The following is a 14,212-nucleotide window of genomic DNA, read 5'->3' as shown; positions in this document are numbered from 1 at the left end:
TAGATGGTAGCTTGAGAGCTGTAGACCTACTTCAAAATGTGAAGTTGAAAACTATGAACAAATCACAAATATGGATTAACTTTTAATGTCTCAAACTTGTCTGAACTACCAAGATCTTGCAGAGGTACATTAAGAGGCTGTCCATAAGATAGTGGTTCTCTGGAATTCTTTCCCTAAGGAACTATACCATGTCAATCTCTCCTTGGGTTCTGAATGCAAGTAAAAATAATTTCTCAGGTTTAAACACTAATTCACAGTGCAAGTCTACTCAGAAGTAAGCAGCATTAAGTTCACTATGACTTACTCCTAGGTAAGCATACATAGTGCAGTGAACTAGATGATCACATTCTAATCTAGAGCAAATGGGGGTGTTAAACTTCTTAATTATACATTCGTATTTCATTAGGTTGCGTTTAGTACTTCAACCACTACAGAGTAAAAAATAGCTTTGAGAGGCAGGCTATAAAAAAAAAATGATGTTTGTTTATTTTTTACTTAAGAACTAAGGAATCAGACATGAAGGCTCTAGCACAAATTGCAACCAAACCATTACTGCTAGAACCAGCTGTGGAATAATCATTAATCATTTAACCAGGCCATTGACAAATCTGAGTTTGTTTCTACTGAAAGAAGTTAACTGATAGATAAAGGTAAAGGTAAAGGTACCCCTGCCCGTACGAGCCAGTCTTGACAGACTCTAGGGTTGCGCGCCCATCTCGCTTAAGAGGCCGGGGGCCAGCGCTGTCCGCAGACACTTCCGGGTCACGTGGCTAGCGTGACAAGCTGCATCTGGCGAGCCAGCGCAGCACACGGAATGCCGTTTACCTTCCCGCTAGTAAGCGGTCCCTATTTATCTACTTGCACCCGAGGGTGCTTTCGAACTGCTAGGTTGGCAGGCGCTGGGACCGAGCGACGGGAGCGCACCCCGCTGTGGGGATTCGAACCGCCGACCTTTCGATCGGCAAGTCCTAGGTGCTGAGGCTTTTACCCACAGCGCCACCCGCGTCCAACTGATAGATACTGGTCCTTTATTTGGTTGAAGAGTAGTCCCAACGACAGATATAGCCCATTCTAACTGTAAGGAGAGTTCAGATCGGCCTCTGGGTACCTTGCTACCTCGTGCCCAGGTCCAGAACTCGTTTTACCAGCTAAAAAGACCAACCAGCAGAAATGTTCACAAATATTCCTTTGCACTGGACATGGACTAGGAAACATTTACTGAAATCTTACATGCTTTTTGTTTTTTTGGTGATGGAATTGCAAGCAGGTGCAATTCACTGATATCTTGCAAGTTCTTCCAGTTACACAACATTTCTAACTAATCTGAGAGACTGACCTTGCTTAGGTAGGAGCAAAATGGGGATTGGTGCCAATAAAAAAGGAGAATCTGAAATTCAGGGGAAAATGGGTACTCAAGCACAGAACAAAGCTTAGAACTGTTAGGATCACTTCACAGCCTTATTTTTATGCTTTTTGTTCCCCCCACTTCCCTTATCACCTAAAATAATTTTTTACATCTCTCTTCCTGCCCCGCCTCTGTTCCCACGTGACACGTAAGCTGTCCTCACTTGGGAAACCTGTATATCTCACAACAGGGAGTGATGCAAAAGTTCTATTTTGGATGATACAGTCAAGCATCAGGAACAGAAAGCATGAGACACTAGTCCAAAGGAACTCAGAAATACAGAACTGCAAGATCACAGAACTGGAATGCGCCACAAGGTGAACTGTAACTTAAGGCATAGAGTCCTTTTTTATCTTTCCCCAAGGGCAAAAGGGACTGTACCACTTCTGCATAAAGTGGAAGCTGAGAAAAGAATGCTCCTGCCACATGCACCCAAGCTTGTGCATCTTGATTTATTTATAGCAAAACAACAAAAACACATAGTAAAACGGCAGAATTAATCTTAAAAGCAGAACTAGTAACATGATGCGATAAAAACTTATGTTGCCTATAACAATTTATATTTGCATTCTCATCCAGCAAACATCAGAAGCAAAATGTGCGCCCCTGTGTGTGTCTTTAAAAATGGCTTCTTTCTAACAAAATAAATAACACCTGCATTTACTAATATTATATAGCGTGTTGCCGCTTTGTTTTTGCCACTGCTACTGTTGCAGAAGCCTTGGCATTTGGAATCCATATTTACAAATACAGTGGTACCTCAGTTTAAAAACAGCCCTGTTTACGAATGATTCGGGTTACAAACTTCCACAAAACCGGAGGCTTACCTCGGTCTACAAACTTTACCTCGGTCTAAGAACAGAAACCTTACGGTGGAAGGGCACTGGCAGTTGGAGGCCTCATTAGGGAAAGCGCACCTGAATGGTTTCGGTTTAAGAACGGACTTCTGGAACAGAGTAAGATCATAAACCGAGGTACCACTGTAAAGCAATCTCCTCTATGCTTTTCAACTCACCTATCCTTCAAAATCTTCCAAATCTCCAGCTGTTTTTGGAGTAGCAGGTGGTGTGCTAAGCAAAGTATTATAAGGTACGAGCACAGAATACCAGCTTTGGAAGGTTATTTTGTGATCTAGAAAAAAATGTATGCATAAGAGATGTACGTAAATGAGACTACTGTACTTTACAGAGTCCTTAGCAAACAACAAGCAACAATTTGGATCCTGAACCAGTAACAGACTACTTTCATTTTGTTTGATATATCAGATTTACAGTCTGGGAAAGGGATTAGACCTGGCACAGCCAATTAATGCTCAAGTGGCAGCTACGGTCATGACTTATTCTATCAGTTTCATCTGATAAGAAGGGATGTGGCCAGTTTACCAACTACCACCCATACATGTGTAACCTTAGAAGCTGAGTGTATTCTATGCGGGGCTGTCATCCTGTTCAGAAGCTTCAACATGCCCAAGGTAAGGACAATCAACACAGTCAGCTCCAGCCTGTAAAAGCCATTCATTTTTTTTGTCTGTGGCATGCAAGAATCAACTCTAGGCAACTCAGGAAGCTTTTGTAAATTAAGTTTCTCTCCCCCCTACCCACCCCACCACTGATATGATACAGACAAGCAGCACAAGCATATATTGGCAGACAAGGAAGTAATCTGTGGGATAATGACATTTGCAGTACAGCATTCAACTTACGGAAATTACATGTGCCAATTTGGTTCCCAGCACTATTCAAGGAACTAGCTCTGATCTTTCAAATGCTGGATAGCATAGGTCTCACTCAGTAAGATCAAAAGCAAGGGGGATCTAGAAGATCCAGTCAGGTGAACTCAAGGTGTGTTACGCGGTGTGTGGTAATTTCTGAATGAAAAATTCTACAGCCTTTTTATGAATCATCACGAGGCACATTCTTATAAATATACATATTTTATCCCTGCCATCCTACACACTTGCAATTTGGGTAACCAGCACCCATTACACAGCTGGAAGAGGTGTGCAGAGGCCGCAGAAAGAACTGTGCGCTGAGGGAGCCCTTTCGGACATTCGTCCTTCTGGGAAACACTTTAAGGCCAATGTAGCCTGGAACTGGGTGTTTGAAATGAAGCTGGTTTGACTGCTGAACGAGACATGGCAGGGGGCAGTCTAAGGAAGCTTCTTCAGGTATCTGCCTATTAAAGTAAGTCCTGCCATGGGTGGCACATCACCACCTCCAAAGAGTCATCCCTCGGAGGAGTAATGGGGCCAGGGATGCCAACCCCTCTCAATTTATAACCACCATGATGAGGCTCAACCCTAGGGTGAGAGACTACTACTATTAGTATTTTTTAATTTATTGCCCACCGTTTACACCAAGGTCCAAGGGCAGATTTAAAGCACAACATTAAAAACAGTTTAAAACAACTTATAATTACAGAGGATCCTAAAAACACACACTTTAAGTGTCAAAAGCCAGGGCAAAAAGGTGCATCTTCAGCATTCACCAGAAGTTGCATAATGAAGGTACCAGATGCCTGGGCCAACACAAATTAACACCTGACAGTTGTTCACTTGGAAGAAAAAGCAAAGATGCACTTGGCCAATGAAGGTTAAGCATTCACATTACTAATCAATTGTAGAAAGTGCACATTAAAAAAAATCATTCTAGCTTTGAAATGGGATTCTTCTATAATATGACTACTCAAGTTATCCCATTCACAGGAAAAAGCATTCCAGAGTCCCCAAATAATAGAATTAATGGTCTAACACTTACTGTCTTCCAATTCCCAAAATCCCTTTTAGAATATATTAGTAAAACTGCCTCAATAAAATTAGAAATTGAACTCCCCTGGGGCAGAAAAAATGGAATGTTATCTAGAAATTGAAATACTTTGCAAGCTCCTAAGACATTCTTCCAACCCTATTAACTACAGAGAAGAGGCAGTTTCCCACTGACATGCCTGATATCAGAAATATTGTGGAAAGGAAGTACAAGATGTAGTTTCATAATAATTTGAATTCTCCCAAGTGGTTATTGTGTAACGGCAAAGGAAACAGAACTTAAAACAAACAAGAAAAATGAGTTAGTTTTTTTGGTTTGTTTTCTTTCAGATTATGGATGTGCCATGAAGATCTAATGGAGCTACATGTCAGGGTTGGGGAGGGATGCAAGAAGAAAAGTTTCCTTGTAACTGCTGAGGTCAGAGTCCAACTAAATAGGTAAATGCAAATTGATCTTTCTCTGCGTTCAGGGAGCAAAAGGACAACTTGGGAGTCTTTGGTGCCAAAGAAGATGCCACAAATTCCACATTGTTTCAAGTATTTGTTATTTTTAAAAGTCTATGTGCCAGAATTAGACAGGTTGCTTCAAAAGTACCCCCTGTCGCTGAGTTACACAGTGCATCTTTCAAGTTTTGGACATGAGGCAGAATTTCTCAGCTTCCTTAGACATCCTGGAGCCAGATGTCTAAACTGCAAACACTGCTCATTTCAAAGCAAAGAAATACACACTGCCATCCCAACAACACATCACTGCTTTAGTTATGTCACACTGCCTTATAATTCAGCATTTTTCTCACTACCTATGGCAAACAATTGACTCTAGGCTACAGGTGTATCTACACTGATATCACAATTACTGACACCATAAATTAAGCCATTGTCATGTGTGTTACAGAAGTGCTGACATCCTCACTGTGGCTCCACTGCCACCCATGCCCCTCAGGAGGGGAGTAGGTAACAATGTTGTTGTTGTTGTTGTTATCTGTCTGTCTGGAATGTAACAGCAGAAGAATAGATACAGGCGAGCAGAGCAATTGATGGACAATAGCTCCAAGTCTGTTGCCAAGCTGAATACTATAGCCGTTAGTGTTCAGTATTCAGAACTACTATATTATCAATATCCAAGCCAACCAACACATTAGAGAAGTTGCTCAAATGGCTCATAACAGAATCATATGGTACAACTCAGGATCACTCAGACATGTAACCAACCACAGGGCAGTTTTCCTGACTGGGCAAACTGGCATTCCACTACACTGGCCATACAGGCTTTCAGTGGCACTATATACAGAAATACTAGTGCAAAATGTAAAGATGGATCAAAACACAATATCCACTGGGGGGTGGTTCTTTAAAAATATTACATTCTGAAGCAAAATATGTGGCCCTCCAGACTACAGCTTCCATCAGCTCCAGGTAGCATGGCCAATGGCTGGAGATAATGGGTCCAAAGGTTCTCCATTTCTGTTAAGATTTGTGTACAGTGGACGCTTGGGTTGCAAACGTGATCCGTGCGGGAGGCACGTTCGCAACCCGCAGCGCCATGTCTGCGCACGTGCAGGTCGCAATTCAGCGCTTCTGCGCATAGTGCGATTTAGCGCTTCTCCGCATGCACGAGCACTGAAACCCGGAAGTAACCCATTCCGGCACTTCCTGGTTCGGAGCGGTGTGCAACCCGAAAACGTGCAACCTGAAGCGCCTGTAACCCAAGGTATGACTGTATTTCAAAGGACAATCCCTGTCAGCCCAGAAAGTAAGTCCTATTGAACTTATTATTGGGGTAGGATTGCAGCCTGAATCTCTTCACTCATCCCAGTCTCTCTCTGATAATCTACCTCGTTTCTTAAAAGACCTGTACAGCATCAAAGACACACAAGAGAGATTCTTTATTACGGTATGATACAGTGCTCTAACAGCAGCAAAATAATGTGGATGTATGTCATATGACACAAAGAATGGATGACCAACCTGCAGGACAAGTAGCACAGGCAAGACCAAGTTTGTGACACTCAGAGATAAGGAGGGCCCTTGGGCTTGGCTATGTTGTGCTGCTGCCATTCCACAGTCTAATAATCTACAGAGAAAAAGTCACTTGTGACTAGAGACAGTATCAACCATGTAATTACCAGGTTCAAATTATGAATTTTCCCAGGTTCAGGTGCAAGATAAATTGATGTTGTTTTGCTAAGAAATTTTTCTGCAGTTCAGAATGGAAGGTTCTGCACATGTGCAGAGTGCTTCTTAAGTCTTTTTTTAAAAAAAGTGTAGCAGCCTTAAGAATCAGTTAAGAACTCTTGGGGAAAGGAATCCCCTCTACTCCTCCCCCAGTAGTTCTAAAACATACCTGCATTAGTGATGCAATGCTTAATAGATTAATCTGTAAGATTATTCAAAGGTCTTTCAATAGACTAAAAAAGTACTTCTGATTAACAAGGCTGAATATCAGATGATGCCTCCTACAACTCCATTATTTCTGACCTCAGATATGTTTTACTCTTGTGCAAGTTTAATCAATGAATGGGCTGAAACCCATAAGATTAAGTCGTTAAATTTCTTTAATTTGGGCACAGCCCAAATCTATACATTTGTTTTCAACATCAATTACTTTTCCTCCTGGAAAGAGTAAGTTAAATTACCACATATTTTGCTTTTCATGGTGCAATATATACTTTTCTATTACAACTTTTTAGCGATGTCTAAAGACTGAAAAGGCCCTTTTTATGCAGAGTATTCCTGTGCATATTAGCTCAGAAGTAAATCGCAGTGGAGTTTACTCCTTAGAAACTATGCTTAGTATTGCAGTCTTAGCTAGCTTATATACAGCCCAAGTACTTTTAATGTTACATATGTTTTTGTTAAAATTATGCAGTAGGTTACAAAGGTTAATCTGCTTCCTCACATTTTAAAGCTGAAGTAGGGTATGACTGGTATGAGAGAAAATTACATCTTGATGCCTCCAAAATAGATCACATATGTTTGAGAAAGTGCTGTAGTTATTTCTGTATGAACTAGTTGGCTGCTCCCCTTTGGGCTTAATTCTGAATCTGTTCATTTATACAACATTGGAGGACTGATTTAAGCTAGCAATATAAATCAAGATTTAAATCACCAAGTGGAAAACCTCAGCTTAAAATGTTGATGTTGGTCCAGCATTCTATTTATACTTCAGTAATGATAATAAAGAACATTGATTTACAAGTTAAATAGGACCTCTGCACTATATTTTGTTCATATTTGCTAACTAGGAGGGCACACCAACTATATACACATCTGTGAAATATTTCATTTATCGTGCATTTTAGCTTTTTAATAACTGATGCATAGCACCAAAGCCCTAGAATATTATGTATTGGTGTGTGTGCCTCTGCATGGCCCCATAGTTAAGTGATCTAAAATGGGCCACTAGATCACATGCTCTTTCCCCCCGTTCCTCCTCCAGAAAAGAAAAGAAAAACATTTCCATGCCCTTACAGCAACATTAACTTTGGTTAATTCTAACCAGATTCCCTCTTAAATGATCAGGATTTGCTTACCAGCTTCAATCTTTGGTTTCAGATCTAGTCAGTATTAACCTAATCCAGAGAAGTATTATCCTAATCCAGAGAAGTATCGGCCAGCTAGGGAGGGTAAAAGAGGAAACCTATTCCCAATAACTGTCAATAACAGCCAGTCCAATCAAAAAAACAATTAAGATTTATGGGGCTGCATAATTTTAGTCTAGACATGACACTGAGTAGTTGAGAGATTCTTCTGACAGCATTTAAATGTAGAGAATAGTCTTTTCTTTGCCTGATAATGCTCATGAGATGCAACGTATTTCGATGAACTGATATACTGGCAACGTGGCAATGCGCAGTCACACATTCTTTGAAGGCGTGAAAAATGGGAGTTGCCTGTACTAAAATTATATTCATATCACAATGCATAAAACTAGCTTTAAAATAATGTACTACAAGTCATGGAACAAAAATTTAAATATAAGGATTTAAAAAAGAAAGTAAATATGTATATTTGCATTGTAAAATGTGATTCAATTCACGTGTCCCCTGTAACACACTATTAATTACTGAATGGCAATGTGCTGAAATTCAGAGCACCTGAGCCAGCCTTTGTCACCCACAGAATGTAAGTTATGTGCCTCTATGACAGCAAAAACATAGCTTACTCCTGATATATTTATAATAGCATCATATGCAAATGGGAATCTATCCTGCTTTGCTCTGTCCCATTTTAATAGTTCACAAAGGGCTGGACTCACATAGTTGGCTGTAATTTGAATTGTTTCCAGTCTTAACCGACAGCACCCATATTAGTTTTTATGGATATTGCTGGAACTGTGGCAAAGTCCCATCCTTTTGCTCTTATTACACAGGGCACATCTGTTAGCTACTACAACATAGCACTACTAGTCCCAAATTTACATTACTGCATTGACTCTGAGGTTCAGATTGTAAAACAGCCTTAAATGTGCTTACTCAAACGTTTCAATAAGCACATCCAGGACTGAAATGCCAAAATTCAGTAATATCCTAAGGGTTGATTGCATAAAAGAGCAACTATTTTGTTAGCACCTAATGAATGGTGGTTTCAAACTTCCAGATATACCCCCTCCATATATTTAATACCATCCCTTGGCTCTTACAGAGTGGCTTTCCAGAAGATGCAGGTGAGCAATTCTTAGGCTCCAACCTATGAATTTTAAAAAATTAAATAACTTGCCATTTCCAACTCAACTTCCTATATTCTTTTTCACATTCCGCTTTTATTGTGGTATAAATGCCAGCCTCTTTCCCACTCAAGGGAAATTTATTTTTATTAATAAATTTAAGCATGCTGCACGTGCAGCACATTAATCTACCCACACCCTCATCCATTCTGGTGCAACAACAAGATTATACAAGGTCAAACACTGAGTTTGAAATCTAATTAGAGAGGAACTTTTCAAAACTGTTCTGTTTGAGGACATGCCCCAAGGAATTCAGAGGCAATTTTAAACTTTGCATGCACATCTGCGTTTTACAGTTATAAACCAGAAAGCAACAATAGTATGGCACACCTTGCATCAGCCAGCTCTATGCAATCAAGTAAGATATTCTACTGCCAAGCTTAAAATCTCCTTCTAGGAGATTGGGGGTCACAATGGATGTTTTAAATGAAATTACTAAAAGGAGTGAGTGGTGCTATTCATAGTAAGACTGTCTTAAAATTATTTAAGGATGGTTAGGGAAACTGGCAATTATATCCTAAACATTTGCACTGGTGTGTCTGCCTGTAACTTCATACTCTGCAGCCTAGTGCTAGGGCTGCACTTGCCATATTGTATTCAACACGCTTATTTATAGATGCAGCAAATGTTGCCCGATTCTAAGAAGGAGCAGCTTAAGTATCTTAAGTAGTTGTGAAAAATAGCAATGAGTGAATTCATTACTAACTACTTAAGACAGCTTTATTTATTCTGCAATTATTTCCTGAACAAAAGATGTGTGCTGTTTTTAAAGTAAGTTCTAAATGTTGCTATCTTTGATTTTCTTTTTAAAGCTCCCCCCCCTTTAAAAGACAAATCAAAGAATTACTGCACAGCAGCAGGTTATTTCTGGCTCTTCTACAATTATTAATCTTGTTACAACACTAACAAGTGGGAACATAAGCAAAGAAGAAAACACACACACATACAACTCAGGACAGCTATTTTCTGGGAAAATTCCTGAGAGGTATCAGTGTTCAGATACGGGAGCAAAAACAGTCTTGTGACACTGCATCATATGTCATCTGATCCAATGCCACAATGAATCTGTTAGGGTAGGACAGGCATAGGCAAACTCGGCCCTCCAGATGTTTTGAGACTACAATTCCCATCATCTCCGACCACTGGTCCTGTTAGCTAGGGATGGTGGGAGTTGTAGTCCCAAAACATCTGGAGAGCTGAGTTTGCTTATGCCTGGGGTAGGACATGGCCATCCAGGTATCTTGCATATGTTTTGAACTACAACTCCCATCAGTCTTAGCCAGCAGATCCATACTGGATGGGGCTAGTAAAAGTTGCAGTTCAAAACATCTGCAAGGCACCAAGTTCTTCAATACTGTTTTAGAGTGACAGCCAACATTCAATAAGCAAACTAGTGCTCATGAAACAAAATTCCCTCTTTGCTTTCGAGACCCTCCCCATATCTGCTCCAGTGAGTCCCCTAAGAGTAGATGGGGGTGGGGACTGCAGGAAAGTGAGGAAGTCCTGCACCAGCAGAAGTCCATTTTGGTTGCGGGCAGCTAACATAGGATGCGACTATTAGTCTTCAAAGTGCCACAATCCTCAGTGGTGATGTTCTCTTCATCAGTGCTAGAAATGAGCCAGGATAATTTTGCACCTGGCTTACTGACCACTTGTGACCAAATGAAGATGCCTGAGCGCCAGGATGGCGCCTGACACCACCACCTGGATATGCATGCCTGGGGATCATTGGACCTTGACTGTTTTGACACACTAATACCACATCCTATAGAATTCTATCAGTTATATTTTTATCTGCACAATCAGAATGAATTTCAGGAACAAAAAAGTCATATTGAAAAATACAACTTTAGAGCTGCCTTGCCCCCAAATGGCAACTAGACATTCCATTTTGGCAAATGTAGCCTTTATTTAAGGAGCCTTTTAGTGCCTAGCTTATATACAGTACCTGAGTTTATAACACTGTTTTGGTTGAAGGAAAGTTGATCATACAATCTTAACCATACTGGTATCTCTCTCTGTTGAAAAATGTGATTTGTGTTTCCCTACCATGCCACAAAACCTAAAGTAATGAACCATCATTACTAATACCTGCAGCAGTAGCATGTACTCTCAACATCAATGAGATCTAGTTTCAATGTGACTTGAAATTAGAATTGATTTGTCACAGCACTTGAATCTTCCAGAGCCCTTGAGCAAGTTTATAATGTCATACAAAATCAAGCCTTACTACTCCTTTTAATCAGTAATAATGTTTGAATCATGAATAAGCTTGTGAGGATGCTACTAGGATTCTTAAAGAACTAAAACAGAAATTATTACAGTCAGTTTAAAGGTAAAACAATAGTTTTATTAGCACAATTTAATAGGGACCCAACATTAAAAATGTAAGCCATTTTATAATGTGAAAAATAACTGCCTTTCCACTTTCAATGAAACATATTAGGAATCTAGACATTTCAGAGGTGGGGCATTCTTGACATAACTTCACAGAAGGTGTAGCCCTGGGTTTGAAAGTGATAATAAGAAAAACACTCTTAAGAAACCATATTTTCATGTAACACAGGAATAACCAATGAACATATAGGTTAAACTTCTTTTGAACAAAGCACAACATTTAACTTGTTCACTGTATAATTTGTGTATATTGGAAAACAGACATGTACAGAAACAGAACAAATAATGGTTGAGATCCAAAGGCTATCCCCTTCTAGTGTCAGCCATTCATATCCCCTGAAAAGTTGCACCAAAAGGTCATCAGATTATCCAGAACAGCTTTCCATGAGGCTAGAAGGGTGTACACATAGGGATCTACAGATCCTAGCCAATGTTAAAGGAACATAATGTTGGATGTTTTTCATTTCCACTTAGCAAATTTGAGAACTTACTGAACACACCAGACATACATCACTTTAACATTTCAGGATCTGTACTCAAATACCACAATTACATCATCATCATCATTATTATCACTATTGTGAAACAATACAACTAGAGATGCAAAATACTATGCCAATTGACCGATTTATAATATAATCACTTTGTGTCATAGGAGAAACAGCTACTTGTTCTGCCAGACAAACACTAAAAATTTTTTTTGACAAAATTCATCTTCAATACTAACAAGCAACTGTTATGTGGTTCTGCTATAATTTGCAAAGTTACTATCCTACGGATTCGCCTGAATCTTGCTGAAGTCAAAGAAAGTTAAGCACCTAACTCTGTGCAGAAATGGAACCCATAAATGTAACACTAGGAGCCTATATTCCAAAGCTACAATATTACATTGTGTTCTTCCCAAAGACTGACAACATGAACCTCAACCAAGTATAAAAGATGTTCCTGATAAAATTATTTCAGCAGAGTCAAATTTAAGGCTACTATTCTCAACAGCTGCTATGGACAACTTAATAGGACTGTGTTAAAAAACAGGTGGTTTCAAATATACCTGTTTATAACAACTGATCTGTCTGTGCAGAAACTGTTCTCTTCTGTTAAAATTCCACAGATTAAAGAAATTAGTAATTTAGTTGTTTTTTTAAGAAGAGCCAAAAGCAGCAATTTCCTCAACAATTCAGTTAAATTTTCTCCAGAGCATGAATCCCATCATTAACTGGATTATAAAAAAAAAATATTCTACTATACATATAAACCAGTACATAAGCTTGATTGATAAAAATGTGTAAGAGCCCAGTGTTGGAAATGCTTTTGTCCACTTCCCAAGTAATTATAATGCACATTCAACAAGCTAAATTGCTTGCAACCACATAATTCCACTCCTCATTCACCTTCGTCTTGCACTGGAGGCCCTTGTTATCAGTCTCTCATTACTACCAGGTGCAATTATTTGTCATGCTGGACCCTCAGCCAGTATCAAAAAAATGTCCCCAACTCCTGGGCCTTATGGTCACTTTTGCAGGGTCTACAGCACTGGTCTTCAACTGGTGGGTCAGGACCCACCAGTGGACTGGGACCTAATCCAATGTGGGTCACAACAGGAGCACTGCTACCATGCAAATCTATGGTAAAAGATTAAAAAATAGGTCCCCAAATGGATGTATATGTTAAAAGCGGACCCTGGAACTGAAAAGGTTGATGATACCTGGACTAGAGAGTTTGAGTCATGTTTATACTCTTAAGTTGATTCATGCACTTTAAAACGAAAGAGGAAACATATTCCAAAGCCACAGGTGACCTAATGGGAGGCATCTGATGTTTCACACTTTTCCACAAGAGCATTTTATGTCTTTAAAATTTTATAGTATAACCCAATCCAGAGCACTCTTCTATAAAATGGAATCGGTTGACCCAAGTACTTTAAACCAATTTGGCTGTAGACCAGATTATGAACATGCCAACCTAAAATACTACTTCTGTCCATCATATTGGTTCATTTCTCTTATTACCATTTGGAACAGAAATGTTGTCCAAAGTAGCTGCACTTTCTCCAGAAACAAATCTTATATGGGACTTCAGACCCAATGTTACTTAGCAGTATATTTTCAGAAACTCCAGGTCTACAAACTGCAAAACAGATAAAAAATATCACTCTGTGCAAAACTCAAAAAATTTTCTTTGAAAAGGAACACCCTGTATGTACAGGATACATATAGGTACATATTTTTTGCAGAGCAGCTAGCACCATTTGTCCGAGTTTTCAAGAGGGATGCATTAGACCAGATCAAATCAGTTTACCAGAGGAAGGATAATTGCTGTATACAAAGAACCTTGTGATTCACCCTCAATCTCATTATTTACTACTGCGATATTCCGGCTTTAAAAAAATAGGCACAGGCCTACTCATCTACGCTATTTATTAAAACAACCTAGCAACCAAGAAGCGCTAGATTGATTTATGTAGTAGCTGCATGAACGCAAACCGGGGCCCTTTGCGTACAGGGCAATTTTGCAAGAGAAAAGCAAATACGCTTTCATTCCTGCACCACCAAGAAACCGGCTTAACTAACCTGACGACAGACTCTGGCCGCTCAAAGCCTCAAAAGGCTGCCTTTAAAAAAATAAGAAAGAAAGAGAACGAACTAGCAGCAGTTCCGGATTCGAGGAGGTCCCTCCTTTCCTCCCTCTCCCAACGCCGACGGAGGATCCCCAAGGCGAAGCAAAGTTTTCCTGGAGCCCCACAAGGACAACAATGCCGCCGCCCCCCCCGAGCAGGAGCCGCCAAGGCGCCTCGCAGGGACCCCTTTGCTTCCCACCCCCGACCTCCGCCCTCCCTCCGTCCCTCCCCTAACCGACTCCCGGCTCGGCGGCCACAGTCACAAAGGTCGGCTGGAGCCGCGCACTTCAGCCGCGGGCGCGG

The 14,212-nt window shown here is 40.1% G+C and overlaps 1 protein-coding gene across 2 annotated transcripts in view; it reads right to left on the bottom strand.

Annotated features, from left to right (window-relative positions):
- Window positions 1–14,212, bottom strand: part of CAB39 (calcium binding protein 39) — a 51,437-nt gene that overhangs the window by 36,222 nt on the left and 1,003 nt on the right. Inside the window, exon 1 of one of the 2 annotated variants that reach the window (XM_083613920.1) lies at window positions 13,863–14,193. The exons of the other annotated variant lie outside the window; for it this stretch is intronic. The gene's annotated coding sequence lies outside the window, so the exon portion shown is untranslated. Of the gene's footprint in view, window positions 1–13,862; window positions 14,194–14,212 lie in introns of those variants that run through there. 2 annotated transcript variants of the gene reach the window in all.

Source organism: Podarcis filfolensis (genome assembly GCF_964270895.1).
Source record: "Podarcis filfolensis genome assembly, chromosome: 5".
Lineage (NCBI taxonomy): Eukaryota > Metazoa > Chordata > Lepidosauria > Squamata > Lacertidae > Podarcis > Podarcis filfolensis.
Note: the sequence above shows the minus strand (reverse complement) of the source record. Positions and strands in the feature narration are given on the sequence as shown.